Source organism: Periplaneta americana, chromosome 1 (genome assembly GCF_040183065.1).
Source record: "Periplaneta americana isolate PAMFEO1 chromosome 1, P.americana_PAMFEO1_priV1, whole genome shotgun sequence".
In the NCBI taxonomy this organism is placed as follows: domain Eukaryota; kingdom Metazoa; phylum Arthropoda; class Insecta; order Blattodea; family Blattidae; genus Periplaneta; species Periplaneta americana.
The window spans coordinates 206,214,197-206,228,621 of NC_091117.1; the positions used below are offsets into that span (position 1 = coordinate 206,214,197).

The 14,425-nt window shown below is 33.4% G+C and overlaps 1 protein-coding gene across 1 annotated transcript in view; it reads right to left on the bottom strand.

Moving 5' to 3' along the window:
* The window catches only part of LOC138706652 (5-hydroxytryptamine receptor 1-like), a 632,382-nt gene that overhangs the window by 106,057 nt on the left and 511,900 nt on the right, over nucleotides 1–14,425 (bottom strand). The gene's annotated exons all lie outside the window — the stretch shown is intronic.

Genomic DNA, 14,425 nt, shown 5'->3' on the forward strand with positions numbered 1-14,425 from the left:
GGAACTGAAATGAATTCTACAGCATCCACGTTATAAATTTTATAGTCATTTTATTTTGTCTTCTCAAACGGATCAGACTGTATTATAATAATAACACAGATCAGATATAAACCAAAGAACCAACTCATTTCATGGGATATTGGTAGAATAACGAACGATGATGTGGTAAGCACAGTCTACAACCTTTATATCCAATTAGCTCATGCAGTCTGTGGAATAATACATCAATAATTAGACCTCAATAATGTATATTCCATTACAGTAAAACGCTCTAGCAATGCCATACACATTTAATGAATTAATGATTAGCGAATATAAAGCGGATTTGTTTTTTGTATTGTAATGCGGTTAAAGGTACTTCATTCCTGGCCACGGGCATTCCATATTTCTATTAACGATAACTTATTGAGAAAGCGGCAAACACAATTCGGGCATATGGAAGTTTCATTTAGAAATCAGTTGCGAAATTTGGTAATAACTCTTTTGTGCGAGATCGTGCGTATTTGCTTGGTTTCCGCACAAAACCAATCCGCGGAAAGTATAAAATTCCACATTCAGTATTCCCAACCTAACACACATAACAATTTCCCTCTTCTTACCGCTTAAGTGACATATTGATTTTACTGCTTTAGGCTTTTAACATATTATTTTTAGAGACGTTCAATATAGTAATGATTATAAATTGGAAACTTACCACTGCAATTTCACCTAAATTACACTGTTAATTATTGTTTTTAAATATTTGCAAAAATTAAGTAAACTCTACAACTCCACTAAAGTTACTACATTCGTGATGCTAGTAACATTAAGGAAGCCGTGAAAAAATGTCCTTGACCGGCAAAATTAAACTTGCCGCTGTTATTACTGCAATATGTTATATAAATAATATTGTTAAAATATTAAAATGAAAAATAAATCATTACATTACCTTACCGTTTGTTTTAAGTTCGCATTTATAGACTGCAGGAAAAAAAAATACAGACGTATATCACGGCCTGCTGGAGTATAGTAAACACAAAAAAAAATTAAAGAAACAATGTTGAAAATAGATATTTTTGTTTTGCAAATTTGCCGTCATTGAACAGAAACCAAGATGGAGATTTCATTGCAACTAATTAGAAATTCCTCTTTCAGGTATGTAATAAACGATCTTCCCACAAAATAATGTACGATACACGAGCGGTATGTTTTCTTTCAATTCTCGGAAATTAAAAAAGTTCAACTACGTTTCGCTTTTTCGAACTTTTCCTTGAACATGAAAACTTGAACATACCGCTCTTGTAACGCATATTACTATTGTAACCTTGTGAAATGTTAATGTGTTTTTTAAAGCTATTGAGCTATTCCATCTCAAATCGACCGAAATATAGAGAAAATTGACCTTACGATTTCTAAATACAATGAAACTTTTTTTGTGCATAGAGAACTGTGATACAATGCTTTGTGCAAAGTTTGAGGCATCAGAACTTCATAGTATTTAAATTAAAAATATTTAAATTGATCGTATTTTCACAAAATTAGCAAATTTAAACTGTTGTAGCTCCGAAACTCTTTCACCCAAATGATCAAAATCATGGTTTATTTTGATGCTGAGAAATTAAAGTTTATATTGACATATAAACAGATTTTCTTACTTTTTATGGAAATGGAGAAATTTAGATTTTTCCTCATTAAGACGCCTTTGGCCACGAAAAAATATTGTTAAAATATATAGTTAGATTCCGCATTGAAAGTACAAATAAACACATATTTTTTACTGATAGTATGTTGATAAGTCTTAGGAAAATATTTGGGGCTAAAAGGGATGAAGTTACAGGAGAATGGAGGAAGTAACACAACACAGAGCTGCACGCATTGTATTCTTCACCTGACATAATTAGGAACATTAAATCCAGACGTTTGAGATGGGCAGGGCATGTAGCACGTATGGGCGAATCCAGAAATGCATACAGATTGTTAGTTGGGAGGCCAGAGGAGAAAAGACCTTTGGGGAGGCCGAGACGTAGATGGGAAGATAATATTAAAATGGATTTGAGGGAGGTGGGATATGATGGTAGAGACTGGATTAATCTTGCTCAGGATAGGGACCAATGGCGGGCTTATGTGAGAGCGGCAATGAACCTCCGGGTTCCTTAAAAGCCAGTAAATAAGTAAGTATGTTGATAAGAAAGTATTGAAAATATCAAATAAAGAAAGTAAATAGTACGCTCGTGAACTAACCAGTTGACTATGAGACGGGAGCTAGCCGAGACAAGCAAGGCCAGGAGACAAACACGTGATGAGTCGTCTAGCAGTCATGGCTGTGCTAGGTTTATCACAGGTTTTCATAAACACAGGAGTAAAATGACGCCCAATGCTTGCTTATCTTCAGCTCTCGGCTAGTGCGTGCAGTACTGCGCCGTTCAAGCCTAGGCGTGTCAAAATAATCTATTTAATACCCTCGAAACTTATTGCCGTACCACTAAGCAAACTATGCCGAATCCCTCTTAATAATGCAAGGTTCTTTCTCAATATTTTTTTACATTTTTACAAATGGCCAAAAAGCCTTAAAGCAAGTAAAATCAGATTATCTGTCTCTCTGTGTAGAATAAAAATAAGAATTACTTCTTAACATAACCTACCAAATGTCAGCTTCAAAATAAGCTCTCGTTCAATGTTTTGCAGTAAATGGTTCCAGAGTTCTGAGCGCTGAAATAGGCTTGTTTTTATAAAATACGCTAAATTTGTCGCTCAATAGTACGAAAATCGTTTGACTTTCGATAGTATATTTTTGAAAATGCACTCTCCTCAGCACCTTGTATAAATAGGGAAAAAATTAGAGTATTAAAAAAATTCCAGTTTTTTTACTGATCGATTTCATATGGAATAGCCCTATTATAGATGGATAATGAACACAATATCGGCAATATTGACTCCCCATGTACAGTTTTCTAGTGCTACAAAATATCATCTTCAAACGAAATTTGCATTTTAATCACTTTTGACTCCATAAATTCTAATCACTTAGTGGCTTTAAAATGTTTCAATATTTATTCTGGAACTACGTTTTTAAGGAGTACCTAGCCAACAATTTCTTATCATTAATACAGAAGGATTCTGCATCTCTTGTCATATCCTGAATAATTTCTTGTGTACAAAGAAAACGCGAAACAGATTGCATTCAGAGTTTAGTAGTACTTCCACCATTCTTGAATTTTGCATGAAGCCTCACATCCCAACCAGTCTTAGATTCTAACTGACATCAATCTTTTGTCAGACTTTCTCTCCGTGTATCATGAATACGAGTTTTCGTTGTTATATAGTTTCTTACTAAAAATAAACTTGAAATTAAAAATTAATAGTACATTATGCAACGAGCCTATAATGAAGGTAATTAAGAAGTGAGTTTGGATATTTATGAAACGAGCGCAAGCGAGTTTCATAATTTTCATACGAGCTTCTTAATTACCATTATAGGCGAGTTTCATACGACTTTTTATGCTCGACCATATTTCTAACTTTATTTATTAATTTTATTGTATCTGACCTGGAGCAATGTCCCGTATGTTGTGAGATGTGCGCAGAAACGAAAGTATTGATTTTTTCCGAGGAACAGTAGTGCACATTGACCTTGCTAGGCCATAAGAACCTACAGAGATAACATTGAAATTAAATTAGACATTGAAAAACGAGATGACAAATTGAATTTATTTGAATATTACTTACAATTAACGCTAATTATTATAGTAACAGAACATAACCCTTCTGCGACAGTATTGGATTTCCAGCCTCCGTGACTTTTCGCTAATTGTCTTTCGATTGCATATCCGAGAATAATCGATACTTGCGGTTTTATAACGGTAGAAAGCTGACCTGTCATTGGCTGAACAGCTGTAACCTGGGTCGTCATTGGCTGAAAGACCTGACCTTTAATGAGTAGGTGTACTTTAATGACATGCATTAAAGGTCTGCTACCAGGTGTATAATTACTACATTTCGGCATGGTCGAGCATAAAATATTTAAAAGTCTTATGGCCGGTTTTTCCAAGTATTGTTAGAAAATTTAACGACTGTTAAACTCTAAACAGTTTGTTAATTAATAAAATTGTATGTTTTCAACACCAGTTTGGTTTAACAGATTGTTAACAGTTTGTTCATTTTAAATGTAGGATTTCGGGCAGTTAACTCGTTTATCAATTAGTTAAATATGGCCGATGTCTCCACAGCTGTTCGAACAGAAGTTGCGAAATTAATATTTTGTGTCTCTCTCTGTAGGGAATGTTTAGCATATGACTGGTAATATAACATTTAAAATATACTTTGTACTATTTAAATACATAAGTGTTATTTTATTTCTTTCGTATTTCGTATCCATAATAGCAATGAGGAAATATAACCTTACTTTGTAATTATTATTCAGTACGTCACCTACAACTTTCATTTGTCAACTGTTTGTTTATGGAGCGTGGCCTACTATAACAGGTTGTCATTTTATGCAAGTTTCATGACTCACTCTATAATATAGAATTTAAATATTAATTTTAGCCGATCTTAAAAATTGTCTTACATGTGTAGAATCATTACCAACTGTTGTTGAGTAGTTAAAATAGTGCTAACAGACGTTATAGCTAAGTGTTGGTTATCTTAAACAAAATTATGTTGAACAAATGGAAAATACATTAACAAAGCGTTAAAAATAAACAGACTGTTAATTTAACATTCGTTAAGCTAAATTAAACATTACTTGGACAAACTGGCCATTAGGCTGGAATTCAAATCCATGACCGTATTAAGGGGAGAGGATGGTATTTTTTGGTGAAAAATGAGTGAATTAAAAAAAAAATTCTTTAAAATACACTGTGATATGTGTGGAATGCATAACATAACTTTTTGTGGGTATTTGTGCCCTTATCGGATGTTGAGACGGCATTTTTAAACTTCCTGTGTTATGGATTTTTAAAACACTCGCCCACTTTTATTGTTGTTTTCGGTAAATTAAATTATTTTTTTTCTTTAAAATACCCTTTGATATGTGTGAAATGCATTGCATAACATTTTGTGGGTATTTGTGCCCTTATCGGATGTTGAGACGTCATTTTTAAACTTCCTGCGCTATGGATTTTTAAATCACACGCCCACTTTTATCGGTTTCCAGTAACTTCATTTTTTTTTTTGCTACATTGCCAGACAAAAATGAATATAATTTCTGAATTATTAAAGATACATGCATGAAATTTAGAACACATATTCTTTAGACTATTAGGAATCTTTTCTCCGTAACAGAATTTTGTTAATTGATTTCATATACGTCCGTTTGTTTGAAAGAAAGGAAATCAGAAAATTGTTATTAAATTTTAATTGTTTATTTTACAAACGTAGGGACTAATATCAAAATTCTGTTACAGACAGTTTGTATAACATGCTTTTGCAAATACATTGCACAAAATTGTTTGAATCTATCTTTAAAAATGGTTTAGATATATCGGGTTTAGTGCAATCCTACATTGGGTATATTTTTTTCAAATTTGGGCCCCCCAATAATTTTTTCGAAATATTTTTATTTGGTTGAGTTGCCACAGCTATGAGCTCTCTACATACAAACAATATTTTACACCAAATAGGAAAAAAGTTTTAAAAAATACCATCCTCTCCCCTTAAGAATTCCAAATATCAGTAAAGAGAGAAATTTGACAGAACGATAGCCTGAGAATATGATTAGTATGACTTCTAACTAATCAGAAATATTGAGTGTCTGTCGACATGGCTCGAGATGAATACAAAATTATAATATTGTATCCCTTTTTCCTCAATTCTGTGCGTGCTATTCAGACAACAGAAGTGGCTTTCTTCCGATTACTTGAAGATTGAAAGAAGAAAATGCGCCACTGGAGAATGGGGGGCTTTGATTAATGAATTGCAGCCCTCTCAGAAAAAAATCTGCCATTACATGTGAAAGAGGTGTATAACATTCTCTTTTGTATCTTGAAAACAAGAGATTGAGTATTTCTATGATATTCCATGAGTGCATTACGCTCCTGTAACTTACAATGGAACAAGACAGATTGGAGAGATGTCGGCATTATATTTCGAAATGAAAAGAAAATCTTCCTGGCTAGTCCATGTTTCTGTTCTGAAATAAGTCTGATGAAGACCATGCCGGGCGAGTAAACATAATCGATTGCATAAAACTCGAATCTCATCTTGTGTATATTCAGAAGTAACTAGAGTTACCAGCAATAAATAAAACATTAAAACACACTATCCATTAAACACCATAAGTAATGGGAAAGTCACAACGATAATTGAACCGTTATGGTAACTGCAAACACATTGTCCACACAGGGGAAAGAGCTGGTCCGTGAGTGAGACTTTTTCGATATTAATCATATTAAAACTATTCCTCGAAATAAGCTACAGTAAACAATCATCATCTTGAAAATGCCTTAAGATTGGTCACTACTTGTTATACTCCCGATTTCAAAGTTATTTATGCGGGACATCACTCTCATTTTTCTCACTAAATAATTTTTTTACATTAATTTAATAATAATAATAATAATAATAATAATAATAATAATAATAATAATGATTTATTTAACCTGGCAGAGTTAAGGCCATACGGTCTTCTCTAACACTCAACCAGGAGTAAAGACTGCGTTACAAAAACACTACAAATTTACAAATTACACTACAATTTTACACACAAAATTGAATAAGATAATAATAATAATAAAAAATAAACAACAAATAAGAAGAAATCGGACATAATATATAACATACAGAAAGAAAGAAAAAAGCATAATAATATGTGAACAGCAGGTCAAAATAAATGAGGCATACAAAAAAAAGACAAATAATAATAATAATAATAATAATAATAATAATAAAATAAGAATAGTAATAATTATGATTATGATGATGATGATGATAATAATAATAATAATAATAATAATAATAATAATAATAATAATAATAATAATAATAATAATAGTAATATTAGTAATAAAATAGTGCAGTACAAAGTATACAGTGAATACAATATTTCTAAGTACACACAATAAGGAAAATTAAGATTATATATAGCTCAACTTATCACATTAGAGATATAACATTATCGGAAAATATGAAAACAAAAATATAAAATAAGTTGAATATCATTAGAACATAAAAAAAATGTGAAAACGTGGAAACATGCAATACAACACTTGTCATAATAGTAAGTTAGTTTGGCAACTCGTCATAAGATAATTTTCTAACTTTGATTTGAAAGAATTCAATGTTCGGCAGCCCTTGACTTCAGGCGGCAGAGAGTTCCAGTGACGAGAGGTAGCAACAGTGAAGGATGAGGAATACAGAGACGATGCGTGAAGTGGAATTTCTAGCGTGTTATCGCGTTGTGATCGAGTATTAATATTATGATAGCGAGAGAGAGTATGAAATCGAGCGAATAAATAATAGGGGGATGAAGAGTGCATAATTCGATATAAGAGAGAAAGTGAGTGCAGATTTCTCCTCTCATGTAACCTAAGCCATGATAACTTCTTGAAAGAAGGTGAGATATGATCATAGTATCGAACATTACAAATGAAGCGGACGCACGCGTTATGAACACGCTGTAGTTTCTGAGCGGAATCAATCCTGAGATCACTGAACAAAACGTCGGAATAATCGAAGTGAGGTAGAATGAGTGTCTGTACCAGCGTCTGTTTTAATTTAGATGGATAATGATACAATCTTTTTAGTGAATGGAGAATAGAGAATGCCTTCTTACATGTATATTTAATATGCGTATCCCAATTGAGATTATGTTGAAATAATTCGTGATTTTCTTCGTTTATGTCAGTAGCAATAAAATATGATAAAACATTAATTCAAGACCTCCACGGAAAAAAAAGATGTAACATCAAATTACTGGAATGTGTGATTTAAGTGGAAAAAATATTTTTAAGCGTTTATTTATAACAATAAATTATTGTTTTCAATATAAAAGAACTTGTATCCCTTATTAGTCAAATGATTCTGCTATTAAATCTAGACATAATAAAATATGCCCCTGAAATGATTCTAGTTTCTCCTGAAACATGAATTATAGTTTTGTTAGTTATGTCCTCATTCCGGGAGGTCTTCAATTATAAAAAAAACCAACATTTCAATGTTACAAAAATCCCGTTTCTCCTCACTGGCTCGCGCTGTGAAACATGGAAGTCACAGCGGCTCTCAGTGAAAAATAAAGGAGAATCACTTACACCTTAAAGAATAAACAATCAATTACGTATTAATATACAGTGTGTTCGCTTCCCCCTGCGGCCGGGCGATGAACAGCAAGCACGCGGAGCAGCAATAATATAGCCTACTAACGTGCTGCCACCCGTGCTTGAGATTCACTCGACAGCTGTCCGTCATTTTGCAGTCAGCTGACCTAATTGCGTTCTGTTTCAACAATCAATTTGCTTTACTAAAACGCTTTAAAAGAAAAACACATCGCTAACTAATGCTCCACGCTTGTTGGCCGGCCGCAGGGGGCAGCGAACGCTCTGTAGCCTATTACGATAAAAGGTTGGAAAGTGTTTTTATTTTAAATAGAGGAAAAGTTTGAAAAACTCGCTCTGCTCCTTTTTCAATTTCCTCGATTTTGTAATGCACTTCACAAACGTGTATTGTTCAACATTTTTTGCACAATAATATTTTTAAAATTGCAAATACTATATATTTTGCATAAAAATTTAGAGCAATATTATTCCAAAGCCTTCGCAAAACTATAATGTAATGGTAACTAAGTAACAAAAAGTGCACTGTAATGGGTCTATTTCAGTATAGTTTTATGTTATAAAGAATGGTTTCCCTAACAACAAGTCTCTGTTTGGGAATTCTAACTTTCAAGGTCTAACAACGATATCTGTAAATACAACAACAAAAAAAACACGACCGTGCAAAAGATATTATTAAATTCCTGGGAAATTAGCATAGCTTGCATCTTCCTTATTTTATAGTAAAATCTTTCTTTCCTTTCCTAAAAACAAATCTGGCAACCCTAGTACTAAATTTATAGAAAGCAAAATTCATAAAGCATGATCTATCAACAATTGAATAATAGATCTATGTCTCCATTGTTTCGTGGAAGTTAAATCCAGTATCGTATAAATTGTGTTGCAAAATTAAGGTGTGTGTTATATTAAATGCTCTATAATAAAGCAATACTGTCAGTATTATAAAATATTCGTAATTTATTTTGTTCTTTCCGGAAATTGTTTATTCTCTAAAGAAAATATTCCCTCTATATTCAGACGGTAATTTAAAGAAATTAACAATGTAAAGAAGACAGAAGAAGGACCATCAGTTACTTTTATTTTAATGTATATTTTGAGTAAGACGATCCGGATCTCGTACAGTATAATGAAAGAGGGAATTGATTCCCCTTGTAGTGAAAGCCGCTTAAAAGAGATGCAAGCTCTTGAGGACGGAAATAAATAACACAGTTTTGTCACTCGCTCACTCATCTCTCTGTTCGTAATAGCCCAGCACGGTACACTGCTACGTGAGAGAAGCCAGAACCGACGTTTTGTTTAGAGAAGCTTTCAGTGACACACAATCTATCTATTCTATCGTCCTGCAATGGTTTTACCTGGTTTTCTTAACAGTCTTTGAAATTTGGTTTACATTACCTAATGAAGTCTCGTTTACGTGAAAGTGTTCTTACGGCCTGAATAAAGTAAAAGTGTTTATTTAAATTCATCTTACACTAAAATCAATTGGCCAGAGCGTTCTAAAGAAAGATCCGGTGGAATAAATAGCATTTTAGTTCTCTTTCCTGTTCCCAAATATTTTTCGCTTCAGTGGTTAACATATTTGAAATTTTGTTCTAACAGCTTTTACACTAAAATAAAGATCGCTATGCTAATTATCATGGAAATTGGTGAGCAACGTTTTCCGATATCTCATTTTTCACAGTAAGTTGCAGAACAGTGTGGAATACTGTGAGTATAGTGTAAGTCAGTCATGTCAATTGATGCCCACAGGAGCAAGCGCGCGATTTGATCTCAGGAGAGCCTGAGCGCTTTACAGCGGAAAGGAAAGAGACAGACGAAAGTGGTAGTATATGCCGCTTGGTCGAGCTATATTCAGGGATGGCCAGCACTGATTCAATAGATAAAGGGAAGAGAACTTATTAAAACTGTATCCATGTTAATTTTTAGATCTGTCTGAGAAGTATAAGTGCATTATAAGAATGAAAGTTTTAATTTTAATGCTCATTTTTCACAAGTTTGATTTTTTTTTTATTCAAAAGAAATATTTTCTCAACTTTTTTAATAGAAAAGTGAAATTTTCAGATATAGGCCTATTTATTTAGTAGCCTTACAGAATGTTTTCGTAAATTTAATAAACCGTAAATACGTATTAATGAAGATAGTGTATTGAAAATTTAGAAAAAATTCTCATGGAAATTGTTTGTAAGGAAATTAATTAACAAAGCAATTAAGGAACTACTGTTACATCATAAGCAAAAGATACGTGCCTATGTGTTGTAAAAAGTTAGCTCTATAGCTTCAGCATATTTCGAGAAAATAATGTAATATTCTGATGATAGGAAGTTGCTCACAAATATCACCTTAAAAGCATAATGCGATAAGAGTTTTGTTATGTAATATTAGTTACGCTTAAAACATATACAGCACCTAGGTAACTTTGGTCTGTACTACAATATTATTTTTATTAGTTTATTGATTACTTTTATAAGGCTAAAGATACCATAAATATTAATTCCAACTTATCATGTCATACTCAGTCTCTTTTTTGGGGATATCACTTTCTTTATGAATGATGTTTCATCCATTTAGTACAGTATAGTTGTACTACTATGGAATTTATGTGAATATTCCTTCTTAACTCTTTATTATGTTATTAACATTTAAAACACAACTGCAATATTAAGAACTGATATTAGTACTTTTATTTTACAGACAATATAGATAATATCAAACAGAAAGAAGCCATATAAAAATAACGACATAAAATTTGACGTTCCGTTTGAAGTTTGTGCACAACTGTTTTCTTAATCCAACAGGCTGCTTATTCATATACACAACCCTTCCTCTTTCCATACTTGGCGCTTGATGCCCGCGCACGACGTCAAAGTCAGAAAAATGCGCTTGCTTTGACATCACTGGTGTACGTAATCAGCCAAGGCACTCGAATCCTACACCTACCACTGTCCACATGAAATGAAATTAGTTGCTTCAGGATCACCATATTAATTAATTGGTGTTTTTGAATGGAAATAATGAAAATAATAAACAATTCAATGAAATGCAGTCCATAGATTAATAATTCATATTGTTTAATAGAGTCACCACGCGATCAAAGAGTATAAAAATCAGGTATGCACAATTAAAATGAATGTCACAAAACAACGCATCTCTGAGTCCGAAATGAAAGTTTTTACAATTTAATCATATTGTTTATCCATGACCATAACGAAAAACATGCCTTTACTAAATACTTTTGCGTTTGTAAAGTAGGCTTTTATTCAACATTACTTTATTTCACTAGTGAGATAAAGACTTTACCTCACAGTTCATTAGTATTTTCCTAGTACCCGGGCACGCACGTATACTTTTCCATTCAACTATTACACAAGAAGTTAATATATTAGTTACTAGATGTCACTACCTCTACTTCTTTATTACCATTTCTTAAATATACATACACTCAATCTCCTTCTCTTTTCTCTATCTGCTACGTCGTAATTTGTACATTACATCCATATCTAATATCCATCTTTTTAAAATTTTGTCATAATTTACCTTTTGGGATGCGAGGAGACTTGAACCTGCGAAGTTGGGTTTATAGGATTTTAAAACAACACGCGTTAACCAACTGAGCTAAACAGACACGATGAGTAATTAAGTTTTAATATTCCTCTTAAGTTTACAGAAGTAAAATGTGAAATTATTTTAATCACATTAGTCCCGTGAACACTTCTAAATAATCCCTGAAACTTAAAAAAGACGAAAATACACGTTTAAAATGAAAAAAATATATATTAGAATTATATAATTAATTATAATTTCACGCTATACTGGAGAATTAGCACGGTCACTTTGAACCGTGCCGTTACGTTTACCACCAAATTTAAGTAAATACACAATGTCACCAACATAAGAACATGACGTTGGTGTGTGGCGTAGTTGGCGGGAGAATTTTTTTCTCTCTCTGTCTACCTCCTTCGTTCTGAACATTATTGAGAGATAGCACCACTGTTAGCGACAATGTGTATTTGCGTAAATATTGCGAGTAAATTATGACGAGTGCCTTAGATGAGAGGCTCGGGACAGAAACAGTTTTGCTGTAGCGCATGCGCGGACCTCTCATGCAGTGGGAGCGTGATCCTTACTTGAATTTATTTTTGCGTGTACTTGCAGAATAAATGATTGAGATCCCTTCTTGCTCCGGTTACAGGCCTTGCATTTATGAAGGTAATGTTATGTTAGGTTAGCTTAGATTAGCTTAGCTTAGGTTAGGTTAGCTTAGGTTAGGTTAGATTAGCTTTGGTTAGGTTAGATTAGTTTTGGTTAGGTTAGCTTAGCTTTGGTTAGATTAGGTTATGTTAGGTTAGGTTAGGTTATGTTAGCTTTGGTTAGGTTAGGTTAGCTTTGGTTAGGTTAGCTTGATTTGATTCGTCCATGTAGTAGTTAAAATTATATAATATGACAGTTTTTGATTCGTAATATTGTTAAAAAATAATAGGCCTATAATGAAAGCGGTGCATAATTTCATGGTCCTTAAATTTTTTTTCGTAAAAGGCTAGGTATTTTTCTATAGGCCAGAAATAAAAAGCAACGCCGTCATAATTACGTACTTTACGCTTTGGCGAACATTAACCGGAAATTTACTTTCCGTCATTTTAATTGTATTCCGTGAAACACACCTTTTTTCCTGTTAATTTCCTTGTGATAACCTAGTTTATTATCTTATTACATCTTCATTTTCTTTTAATGCATTCAAAAAACCGCCGTTGTACTACATAAAACCTTGAACTTGACTAATGGAGTGAATTATTTAAGAATATAGTCGCGAATTTGACTACCACCATTTCGATTATATTTTGTTTGATACGGCTCGGTACGGCCTGGTGACTAGTGGCCAGCGAGTAGAGTCGACTATCGATATTGGTCTGCCGTGCGTATTATCCAGTTGTTCAATAATTTCTTATTTATCCAACGCCTTAAATACCATTCTTTACTAATCATGGCCTCCTACATCATGACCTACCTAGTAACGTATTGATTCTAAAATCCATGCCATGATATGTGATTACATATTTTCTTTTATAAAACATAATTTTTCGTTATGGTCATGGATAAAATTACGTATGGTACTTGTGAGCGTGATCTTTATTGCACTCGTGTAATTTAAATCTTTCCACTCGTGCAATAAAGATGCACTTACCTCACAAGTACCATAAATAACTATTGTCTGTCTCTGACGACAGTAAATAAAATATTATCGGTCTAATTGTTGGTGACTATGACAGAAACAATAATCTGTACATATCGAAAATTAAGAGCGCTGTAACCAAAGAGTTCGTAATAATATTACAAATTCCTTGGCTGTAACTATGCACTTGACAGTGTTGTTTGTGTTGGCAACCCTTCTCATGAAAAAAAAATGAAGAGCGCCACGCAGTAGCCTGCTGAACAAATCAGAACGTAGTATTTTTTTCTATCAGCTGCCGTTGCTATGTGGATCGCTGCTCTGTTGTCAGTTTACTGCATGCCGTGTTATACCACGTGCGTAATTTGTGTGCTACTGTTGAACATATTTGTGGCTATTCTGTGAAATGTCGCAAAAAAGATGTTCGGAGTGAGAATCCTTTGCGTTTAGGCGTGACCAATATTACGTAAAGCTTTCAGCTGCATACTTATAACTGTCAGAGTGTGTATCATTGCAAATTCCTTAATTTTCTCAAACTAATTCAACTGAATCTCACTGACCTATATTGCACTGTAGATAGCAGTAAGGAGACTACAAGTAAACAATAAATAGTGGCTTGTAGCAGCGAGATTGAAAGCCACAATAAAATGCTGCTATTTATGAGGAAGAAGATGATGATAATGGCAATAAATAAATAACGTGTGTATCTTAAATACGAAGTTACAACAGCCTCTAGCTCATATCTGCACAAACAGCGCTCAACGAGCGCGCGCGCTCCTTTGGAGCGGGAGAACCGTGATTACCGCTCACCGAAACGGAGAGGAAGATACGTCAGAATGACATAGACTTCCTATAGGTAGAGGAGAGGGAAACGACCACTCAGCTATCTACTGGAGTGCAGTGTGTAGTCCTATTCTCAGTAACTGTTTCACGTTGCTTACCTACTGCTACAGTACAGTATGGAGGAATCTAAAAGACGGAACGTAATATTTAACGCTTTACAGCTCGAACTTAT